At 37.9% G+C, this 12,228-nt stretch overlaps 1 protein-coding gene across 1 annotated transcript in view; it reads left to right on the forward strand.

Annotated features, from left to right (window-relative positions):
- Positions 1 to 10,359: 10,359 nt before the first annotated feature.
- The window catches only part of LOC139687083 (recombining binding protein suppressor of hairless-like), a 36,492-nt gene continuing 34,623 nt past the window's right edge, over positions 10,360 to 12,228 (forward strand). The window contains exon 1 of the mRNA XM_071584187.1: positions 10,360 to 10,569. The gene's annotated coding sequence lies outside the window, so the exon portion shown is untranslated. The remainder of the gene's footprint in view (positions 10,570 to 12,228) is intronic.

Below are 12,228 nucleotides of genomic sequence, written 5' to 3' on the forward strand. Positions count from 1 at the left end.
TGGGGGGTAATTAGGTGAATAAGTAGCAGGCTGGGAGGAGTTAATTCATTGTTGAAAAGGCTCTGCTTGGTGTCAGTTTAATTGGTAGATGGGCGAGGAAAATACAATAATGGGGAACGCGTAGGGTAAAGAAACTCGTTGGTCAAAACCTCTCCTCCGTAATCCATGTGCTGAAGTATTTCTAACTGCTCCAGCACATCGAGGCGGTGGCCTTTCTTCTCAAAGTGCGGGATTTTGGGGATGAAATCGCTGCCGTGACCACAGTCTCTCAGATGTTTGGCGAAGAGTGACGTGGAGATGTTTTTTCTAAAGCATGCTCGGTTCTCCTTTATTCTCGTTCAAATCTCCTTCCCGTCTGGCCTATGTAGATCCGGTTACAGTCTTTGCAGAGGAATTTGTACACCCAACTCTTGTGTATGGGTTTAACTTGGTCCTTCGTGTGGCATATCAGGTATATTAATTTAGATTTATTGTAGAAGGCCGGTCTCACCTTTTCTTTTGGGGAGGATTCTTTGTACTTTTAATGACAAGAGAACAAGAAAAGGAAATCTCCGTCACTGTGGCTGGTTTTCTGCAGATTTGGGAGAACTATACAAGGCTAACTTAGCTAAACGGGATAGTTTCTTGTTGTAAAGTTTATAAAATTAACCCTTCTCTATTCCCATTGTTCACCGCAATCTGTTTTATGATGCTGAGTTCTTTAAAGGTGTTCTCTTCAGACATGGGGATAGAACATGCTCTGTGTACCATGGCGTGGAAAGCTGATAATTTTTGAGAGAAGCAGTGCTTAGAATGATGGTGAATGACTTCGTCTGTATAAAACGTCTTCCTGAAAATGGAAAAACAAAACCTATTGTTTTTAATTTTAATGGCTAAGTCTAGAAAGTCGAGGGATCCATCTGCTTCTAATTCCTTTGTAAATTTTATATGTTTATCTCTAGAATTGAGGAAATTTAAAAAAACTGTCTAATTGTCTGTCAGAATCCGTCCAGACGCAGAAAACACCATCTACATCTCTATACCAGCAAAGGAATTTTTTTAAGAGGGGATTCTCTGAGGACAACAATAGTTGCTCAAAATTGTCCAGGTAAATGTCTGCTAGTAGCGGGGAAAGCGGAGAGCCTATAGCCAAGCTGTCTTGTTGTTGGTAAATTTTGCCGTTAAACACAAAACTGTTTTGTTCTAAACACACTTTTAAGGAAGAACAAAATTAAAAAATTACAGGGGTTGGAACCCTTGCTTTAACAAGGGTAACTTCTGCAAGATTTAGAGCTTCTGATCTTGGAACACTGGGGAATAAATTTGTAACATCAAACGAGTGCATAATGGTATCGTTTGATGTTACAAATTTATTCCCCAGTGTTCCAAGATCAGAAGCTCTAAATCTTGCAGAAGTTACCCTTGTTAGAGCAAGGGTTCCAGTGATCTTTTCATGCGTTTCTATATTGTTTGTTGCTGTCCAATTTACTATTCAAAACTTCCGTGTTACGTCGGCGAAATCATATATATATATATATATATAGTATATATATATATGTATATATATATGATTTCGCCGTGTACATACATATATATATATATATATATATATATATATATATATGTATATTTGTGTAGAAATATATCTACATAATACCCCGCAAGCCGCCGCAAGGGTGTGTGGCGGGGGGTGTTAGGTCACCAACCGTAAAACGGAAAAATACCACATGCAAAAGAACAAAACGGAAAATTACACCCACAGCAGCGCACACCTTCATGCAAAAATCCCTTCATCCAATACTCATGCAAACACACATACCGCAAAACAACTAAAAAACTGCACCCCATGATGCAGCACGAAAGCCATCCTACAACACGGAAGCCAGGACACAACAAGCAAGAATGCAAGACTCCACCACCACATGAACATGCAATACAATACACTCTGACCCCCAAAGAGTCTGTAAAAGGCAGGGAATGCGACCCAACGTTGCAGGTAGCAGGAATTTCTCCCCGCGGAGAGGGACGAGGGATTGAAAGGGAGACTTAAAAACAGATGAACAGAATACGAATGAGGTCATTCGGAAAGAATGGGTTATTATAACAAAACACATAACCTTAGCGGAAGAGCATGCATTTAAGTAGAACTAATTATTTTTTAGACGCTGAGGGTGGAAAGTGGAATTTTTTGCTATCTATAACCCTGCAGTTGCTATCCCGTATTGTCCGTGGGAAGAATGTATCTGTATATGGGAAAATATATGTATATATATATATATATATATATATATATATATATATATATATATATATATATATATATATATATATATATATATATATGTATATATATATATATATAAACACAAAATCAATCTTTTCAATCTGGCTTAATGCACATGGAAGACAGGAATTTGAAAAAATGAACACTGACAAATATTGGAGATTATATCGATAAACCTGAACATTAGAACAAATGAGAAAACACAGTAATATCTTCAGTAAGTTATTCAGTTGTTTTATTGTCATTTTTAAACTTATCTAGGGGTCACAAAATGGAGAAGTAACCTCTTCCGGAAGTTTAAGTTATTCCCCAATTTAAAAGGGCATGCATAAATCTGACATTTATGTTGAAAGGGTAGGCTGAAATGTAATGCACACATCCTTGTAGACGAAAAAAAAATAGCAAGACCTGGCACAAAGTGTATCAAAATACAATTATTTAAGTTTCAAAACCTTATATTTATTTTTCTACATAGTCACTGTTGTTAAGGCTAACAAACATTTCTCCTCCCAACGTGTGTAACAAGTTTTATTCATAACTTCACTGAAAAACTCTTCCGACTTTTCTCGAATCCAGGACTTATTGACAGCTGCGTCTTCACCTCATTATCGTCCGAGGTGTAATGATTATTACCCTTCGAGATGTCTCTTTGAGTTGAGAGGAAACAAATAAAAATCGCAAGGCGCAATATCGCGAGGGAATAAGCAGGTTGTTGGAATCGGTTCAAATTCAAATCGGTGTGGTACCCATCGTGAACAGATTTTACGGTATCCCAATTGTTCAATAATGAAGCTGATGGATTCCTTGGATATTCCAATATGGTTTGCAATACGCTTTTGATAAGTGATTAGCCTTTGGTCATTTTGAATCAAATCTTTGATGACTTTGCGATGTTTTTATTGTATGTGGGTCAGTGATCGGACGTCCGCTGCGTGTTTCATTAACAATTCTGGCTTTTCCCAGGCTGGCAACCACGTAATTTTACCACCCATTGATTAACAGTAGACCTATCAACAAAATCGTCACCATAGAACAGCCTTTGAACGACGATTGAATCTCAGTAGGACTCACTTTTTAAATCACGCTGTTTAAACTCGCCATGTTGACATATAGCACACACTAGAACGCGTCTCCATACTTCATCCGCCTCTCAAAATACACTGGATGAATAGTGTAACGACCTCAAACCTTTACATGTGTGTTGAGGGGGGAATGTTACTTCCACATGCGATCAGGAGTGCTCCTGAAGATGATTTTGTTTTTATTCTACAAGCGTATGCGCATTATTTGTCAGCCTACCGTCGTGTATTGATGATCATCTCACAAAATGCTGGAGCAGTGTTAATATTTATTTACATATGATCACAGAGATGTCAGCCTCGTAGGCGAAGGAAGAGATGGTGACGAGGTGAGGGACTACGGTTTAAGCACGAGGAATGACCGCGGGGAGAAAGCAGTTGAAGTCTGCAGGGGAGACAGGGGCTAGTCATCACCAACACTTGGTTTAGACACCACAAAAGACACAGGTATACATGGAAAATGCCAGGTGACTCGGAAAGGTATCAGCTAGATTATATCCTGGTTAGACACAGGTTTAGGAACAGTGTGATAAATTCGCACAGCTTCCCGGGAGCGGATGCGGTCTCTGACCACAATTTAGTTGTTATGAAATGTAGCGTCCGTTTCAAAAAGATAAGGCAGGGGCGACGAGTTGGAAAATGGAATATAGAAGCATTAAATGGTTTGAAAAGGAAGGAATACAAACAGGCGGTAGAGGAAATCATGGAGGATGGTAAAGCGCTAAGTACTATCGAAGAAAAATGGGAAAGTATCAAGAAAGGGTTGTCTAAAGCCGCAAAAGACACTATTGGAACCGTTAACGCTAAAAGGACAAGGAAATCATGGATCACGGATTAGATGATTAAAGTTGAATGAGAGGAGAAAATGGAAGAATGTAAATACAGAAATAGGCAAAATGAAGTACAAAGAATTAAACAATAAATTGTGGCGGGCAACAAATAAAGCAAAAGAAGCATGGTCGAAGACGCAGTGCGAGGATATGGAAAGTTTACAGAGGAAGGGTGAAATCGGTGCGCTGTACAGCAAAGTTAAATCTCTATCGGGAAGTAAGAAAGGGAGATCAACGATTGCAGTTAGAGACAAGGCGGGTAAGGTAATAGTTGACACAGGAAAGATCCAAGAGAGATTGAAGGAATATATATGTATGTAAAGAAGTTAAGAGATAAACTGAGAGAAGATAAACTGTATGGTAAAGAAGTTAGGCCAACAAGTTTAGACATAGAAAAGGAAAATTACGTAGAGGAAGATAGCTTAGTGGTCCATGGCATGCTCTTTGACGACGAGATAGAAAGGGCATTAAGGGAGATGAATTCAAATAAGGCTCAGGGGGTAGATAAAATTCCCTTTAGCGGAACTACTTTAAGGTAAATTTGGCCAATTCTTGGTTATTGACATTTGTCCGTTCTCCACTCTTAAACTAACACTGACAATACTGACGTACACCATTGTTTTCAATCACTGATAGTCTGTGCAGGGCACAAATTTTATATTTGATGAATGTCTACAGCTTTGTAGTTTCATTGTATCAGTGAAAACCTTATCACTTAAAACGGATGCAATATATGCTATGATTTCTAATTGCTTTGTTTATTTCGATTCGCGATTGTAAACAAAAGACAAACGACAATGCGACCTTCTAAATACTGTATATCGAGGCGTACTGACCTAGTGTATGTGTTGATACAGCAAACATTTTGTGTTCCCCCATTCTTCTTTGCTCATTACACGCAAGAGTAAGTTACTTTCTGGTCAGTCCATGTAGTAAATAACATATGTAGGAACTGTTAAAACGGTTATAGAGAACAGGAAGTAACAGACGTATATGTATAATAACAAGTTGAGTAAAATATATAACAAGTATCAGGTACAGAAATTACTCACGAATTGAAGGGATATATCAAGTCACAGGAATCCTAAGTCCTCAGTAACAGATACATATTGGAACAGATTACAAGTAACGGGATTAATATATGTGACTGATATGGAACTGGGAACGGATAAAAGTCGTTAGAGTTCGATTGATTCGTATACTGACTGCTGGGTTTATTGCCATTGAATCTTCCAGAATGTCGGAAAGGGCTCTCCGTGCTGGAAGAAACAATAAGTAAAGAAATAATCCCTGTCCAATAAATACGCGAACTGAGTCCATGAAAAAATTTGAAAGAAATTTAGCCTACAGTGATGATTTTGTTGTCCTACCTTCTTCAAGGTACACTTTTCTTCATTCGTAGCATGTCTATGTCTTCTTCCTATTTATTCCATCTTCCTATTATATTCATTTCCTCTGTTTAGTAAAACACCCTCCATGGAAGTCCTCCATTCATCTACATCTACATAATACCCCGCAAGCCGCCGCAAGGGCGTGTGGCGGGGGTTGTTAGGTCACCAACCGTAAAAAGGAACAATATCACATGCAGAAACAATAATATGGTAAATTACACCCACAGCAGCGCACACACTCATGCAAAAATCCCTTCATCCAACACTCAAACAAACACTTAAACCAACAGACAACTGCACCCCAGAATGCAGCACGAAAGCCATTCAACAACACAATGCAAGCCAGGACACAACAGGCAAGATTGTGAGACTCCACCACAACATGAACATTCAAAAAAAAAGGCTCTCCCCCTTTAAGGAGACTGTAAAAGGTAGGGAATGGGACCCAACATTGCAGGTAGTTGGCAGTTCTCCCTACGGAGAGGGACGAGGGATTGAAAGGGAGACTTACAAACAGATGAACAGAACACGAATGAGGTCATTCCAATAACACGCAAGCCAGGACACAAAAAGCAAGAAGGCAAAACTCCACCACCACATGAACATGCATCACAAAACACTCTACCCCGCAAGGAGACTGTAAAAGGCAGGGAATGCGACCCATTGTTGCAGGTAGCAGGAATTTCCCCCCGTGTAGAGGGATGAGGGATTGAAAGGGAGACTTACAAACAGATGAACAGAACACGAATGAGGTCATTCCAACAACACGCAAGCCAGGACACAAAAAGCAAGAAGGCAAAACTCCACCACCACATGAACATGCATCACAAAACACTCTACCCCGCAAGGAGACTGTAAAAGGCAGGGAATGCGACCCTTTGTTGCAGGTAGCAGGAATTTCCCCCCGTGTAGAGGGATGAGGGATTGAAAGGGAGACTTACAAACAGATGAACAGAACACTACAGAGGTCATTCCAACAACACGCAAGCCAGGACACAACAAGCAAGATGGCAAAGCTCCACCACCACATGAACATGCACCACAAAACACTCTACCCCCCGAGGAGACTGTAAAAGGCAGGGAATGCGACCCAACGTTGCAGGTAGCAGGAATTTTCCCCCGCGGATAGGGACGAGTGACTGAAAGGGAAACTTAAAAACAGATGAACAGAACACTAATGAGGTCAATCGGAAAGAATGGATTATGACAACAAAACACAGTTAAGTTCAGTGGAATTGCATAGGTATGCATTTAAGTAGAACTAATTATTTTTTAGACGCTGAGGGTGGCAAGTGGAATTTTTTGCTATATATAACCCTGCAGTTGCTATCACGTATTCTCCGTGGGAAGAAAGGAGTCCTTGAGGCGGCTAATTCTGACGGCATCTATTTCTCGAATTTTATATGCATGATCCAAACGATAGAAAGGCAGTAGTTTGGCTTTTTTAGTTTTCTGTCTTCGTTTCTTTGCTTTATTATTTTGTCTACAATACATTTTTTTGCCCAATGATACAATGTCCTCAATTATCACATTATATTACATTTTATGGGAATTGGAAATAGTCGCAAAGGGGACGAAATCTATCAGAATAATTAAGAGGTTTCTTTTGGAAAACAAATACTTAGGTATTCCACATACATTTTTATCAAACACAACCCAGGTTTTTGACTTATAAAGTCTCCTTCTCAAACACCTCCACCCTCCACTCTTCTCTAAGTCTACTATATACAAGCTCTGTGTGTCTTTTTGTACTTTACCTGATTATGGCTTAGTAAGTCGAAACATGGGTCGTATTTCATAAAATATATGTGGAATAACCAAGTATTTCTTTTCCGAAATGAATGGTTTACACAAAGTGACGCCTGAAACCATTCTAATCAAGAGAGAATCATGTTCAAAGGATCAAAGGTGATTGAATTCATTGCCAGAAACAATGGCAAAGAACCAATGCTCTCTGAATGTGCAACAGATGCATTGATTGTCTCATTGGTATGAAGAATCCATCCATTATGTTCAGTAGTAAAACAGTAATGTGAGTGCTCTGATTGATTTTCCATTAAAATTCAGTCAATCAGTTATAATTCGGACAGTTTTATGACGACGGGTAAGGAAAAGGGACCGCACACGATCAATGTTATTGTACACACAGTTGGTTGAAGGTCAATACGTTGCAAAAACGTTCACTTGAGATTTCCCCTCGATTGGTGGCTTTCGTGACACAGTTGGCACGCGGAGGGTTACAATAACTGATGTCCTGACGCTTCTAAAGCTTGGAGAGCACTGAGACCGGTTTTGCGGCAAAGCTTAGAGTATCCCCTACCTACAATAAGTAATTCAAATCCACTCCGACCAATCGGAGCGGAGTGGGACATATATTTGCATTACTTATGGAACGCACCCTTTATGCCTATCATTTCAATAAAACTGTGTGTTACAATGTTCATTGTTTTCGTCGTGAAATTTTGATTCGTCTGATGAAAGATATTTCTCGCGTAAAAGCATAGGAATGCATTGGCTCCCATGGATAACCTAATGCCGATTATTTTGTTGAATTTCAAACAGAGATATAACCTCAATTATATGTACTTAGATCATCAAGTACTCAGAGCATACTTTTAAAACGCACATTGTTCATGAAACAAATTTATCTGTTTATTAGAAACTTGTTTGCACACCTCGGAAACTTGGTTCGAGCTTTTGCATAGCTCGGAAACTTGGTTGTAGGTTTTGTATAGCTCGGAAACTTGGTTGTAGGTTTTGCACCGCTCGAAAACTTGGTTTTGGGTTTTGCATAGCTCGGGAACTTGTATGTACGTGAAGTTAAGCTCGGAAACTTGGTTGTAGGTGAAGCACGGCTCCGAAACTTGGTTGTAGACTTTGCACATCGCGTAAACTTGGTTTTAGGTTTTGCTTAGCTCTGAAACTTGGTTTTAGGGTTTGCACAGTTCGGAAACTTGTTAGGTGAAGCACATGATTGTAATATTTTTATTCCTCTCAGCATTTATTAAATTCACAAAAGGAGTTTTTGTACAGAAGTAGTCCAACATATATGCCAAGTGCAAATGACTTCACCTATTTTAAATGCCATTAAACTTTTAGATAATAATATAATACAGCCAATGCTACAACACAGCTCATAATTCAGGTGATTTTGTTATATGAATGCTTAGAATTAAAACTTGTTTCAATTCTAAAACTAACATCTAACTTTTACATTCCAATTCTGTGTTTTCGTTCTTGTATTTAAGAACTTAACTTCTTATTTTACGTCAATAGTATGACAATCAATCCTTCTCTTCTTTAAGAATAAATTTCCATTCACATTATCCTTATCTCAGAGATTAAGCATGCTTTCCTATGTGCATATGACTTATCATTACTCAGTGTACTAAGACTGTGTACAATAAATACGCGAACTGGTGCAATATGGCGACAATGACGCGGACTATAACTCCCCGCCCACTAGCGGCATTAGTTGCCTCTTAGACCCAATGAGGAACCATGTCTGTGCTTGGCGGATCGTCCAGCTGTGCGTATTGAGCCAGTTATGTTAGTTTTTGTTGTCCTTGTTTTTTACTGTTTGTTTGAAAATGGAAATTGAATCGAAATCAACAGAGAAACGTATCAACATATCAAGTTTTAAGGTAAAGTGCGGTGGTAAAAGTTATCATAAGAAACTAATTTGAAATGTTCTGACAGCTTTTTATGAAGATAAGACGAAAACCTCCCTTTGCTAAGTGGATTAAGCGATTTATTAAAGATGGCCGAGTCAAGATGCCAAGACGGATTAAGATGTAAGGCCTTTGAAGTCTTTCAGACACTTGTGTTTACGTTGATACAACATTGATCGTGTGTGCAATGGTCCCTTTTCCTTCCTTACCGATCGTCGAAAAACGGTCTGATAGCTGAATAGGGAACTGAATTTTAAGAAAATCAACAGAAGATATGTGGAAGACACAGGAAAAAAGCGAAGAAATTACGATAGAAAAATAAAAAGCATAACTGCCAAGATGAGTTCCAAGGAGGGTGCTTTACTAAAGAGTGAATGAATTGTAGAAGAAGATGCAATATAAGAAGAAGGCACAGCCTACTATGAATGAAGGAGGGAATATTTTGAATAAGCAGGGGACAGCAAACCATCACTGTAGACTAAATTTCAAGCAAAATAAAGTTTATATGGCCTCAGCTCGCGTATTTATCGACCAGGCCTTGTATAACATTTATTACTCAGCAAACTGGAAAACGTTTACGGCTATAAACTACCAACTACCCTCCAGTTGACGTTATGTAAATTTCAGGATTAGGGCTTCCTGTTCACAATTGAAGTTTTATAAACTTCTTCATCTTCGACGTCTATTTAAAACTGATATCTCATTTATTAGCTTTCAATTGCAATCATTTCAATATGAAATCTGACCGAGAAAATTGCCTTAAATAAATATATGGAATCTATAAAATTAAACTTTAAAAAATAAATAAACAGTTTTCCATGATGGCAGCATCTTATTTCTCACCCCGAATACAAATTTTATAATCTCCATAAATGCAATGATTAAATTTTCTCTGTTTAAACGAGGGAATTAGGATTTTAGAACGTCTTTCATAATATTTAATTATTCTTGAGTAAAACATACCGGCCGCCATTGCGAGCAGTTTCGACCGTTCCGAGTTCAATATTATTCAATTTGGCAACAACGCGTGAAATCGATAGATATCGATAATAGAGTGATTTCGATTAATTCGATAGAAAAGGTTTGGGAACGATTGTTTTGCGAAGCGTCTACATATATCTGGCGATAGTTCTTTTCTTTTAAATCATGTCCTTTTCTTTCTTTTTTAAATGATTTTATCACTTATGACTATTGGACATGTATGGTTTGTGCTAAGTTCAGAATATCTTGTATAGGACATATTTTTATTGTGTGTTTTTTGCGCTTTGATGTATTGGACATCTTTGGATAACGTGGATCACCAGTGTTTAGTTCTTTAATGAATAAACGACAGTGGTAAGTTTATGTGTATTTATATTTATTCTTCTTAAAAGAAATTGAATTCGGGATATCGTCTTTGGATGTATGTAGTTGGTAAACTGAAATGGAGTTTGTTTCATATTAGCGGCTGTCTATTTACCTAATTGCAGTATCTCATAGCTTCCACAGAACGTTTATTTACGCATGAATGTCCGACGCCTGTGGTTAATGATGATTTATTTAAATAGCTAAAGTTACGTAGATGGACGTGTGTTGTTTTTGTGTAACTTTCTGGATTTTTCTCATTTGGTCGACGTATTTTCGTTGTTTTTCGGCATAAAATCGTGTCAAGACATCTACGAACACGTATTTTATTCTTACTGTAGACTGACGTAATCTATTTCATGCCAATGTGAGTACAATATATCCATCTCAACATCGCGGGTAGTCATGCCTTTTAAACATTAAACATCAATTGGCATAGATCAATTTATCGATGAAAAAAAGTTTGCCCTTGTCCCCTAATCACTCGACCTATATAATTTCATACATTTTTATTTATTAAGATCTATTTCACATGCGCGAATAGGTTGTGAACCACAAAACGATTTATATTAGGCCCAGCTGTTGTGATTGACGAGTTTCCTAAGGTTAACTTTTCATGAAATGGAGTAAGGATTTATATAAACTTGTTGTCGAAATATTATTTTAAAAATAGAATCAGTGTATAACTTGGCCTTAGCACGAAGAGGTAATATATCGCGTGAATGAAAGGTAGTTTTGAATTATCTCCCCTAAAAGTCTGGTTTTCACACCGATTTTGGTGAGAAGGCTTCAATTATACTGTATTTATGGAGTGGTATGAAGGTAATTATACGTTTAGCACTTTCATTACTGTAACCAACACAATTTCGTATTCATACCACATTCATAAATGACCGTTATTGTGTAAGTGAGATTTTTAAATAAGAAATATGTTTTGCATTTCTTAAATACAAAATTAATCATAGTATGACTGCCATGTTTTCAGATTGATGAAATGTTTCACCAAAAAGACATCTTATTACCTTTCCTTTGAAACTTACAGATTTGCATCCATTAATTATGTTATTAATAATCTGCGTAGCAGTGAATGTTCCATTTAGTTTATCCTACTTTTAATAGTAAGAATATAAAGAGAAATTGTGTAATTATGCAGAGAAGCTTTCTCACAAAGAGGAAGAGGGAATTAAGATAAGAGGGATGTTGGGTAAGGATGACGTTTAAAAGACTAAAGTGAAAGTTTTGGTGTGGAGTGTGGTTTTTTATGGCTCGGAAACTTGGTTGTTTTTTTTTAAACAGCTCTGAAACTTTATTGGAGGTGAAGCACAGCTCGGACACTTGTTTGTAGGTTTTGCACAGCACAGGTTCAAGGTTTTAGGTGAAACAGCTTGGAAACTTGATTGTAGGTTTTCCATAGCTTGGAAACTTGGTTGAAGGCAAAGCACAATTTGGAAACTTGGTTTAAGGTTTTGCATAGCTTGGAAACTTGGTTGTAGGTTTTCCACAGCTTGGAAACTTGGTTGTAGGTTTTGCTTAGCTTGGAAATTTGGTTGTAGGTTTTGTACAGCTCAGAAACTTGGTTTTAGGTGAAGCACAGCTCAGGAACTTGGTTTTAGGTGAAGCACAGCTTGGAAACTTCGTTGTAGGTTTTCC

This window comes from Hetaerina americana, unplaced genomic scaffold, assembly GCF_022747635.1.
Source record: "Hetaerina americana unplaced genomic scaffold, ioHetAmer1.1.p SCAF_161, whole genome shotgun sequence".
NCBI classification, from domain to species: Eukaryota; Metazoa; Arthropoda; class Insecta; order Odonata; family Calopterygidae; genus Hetaerina; species Hetaerina americana.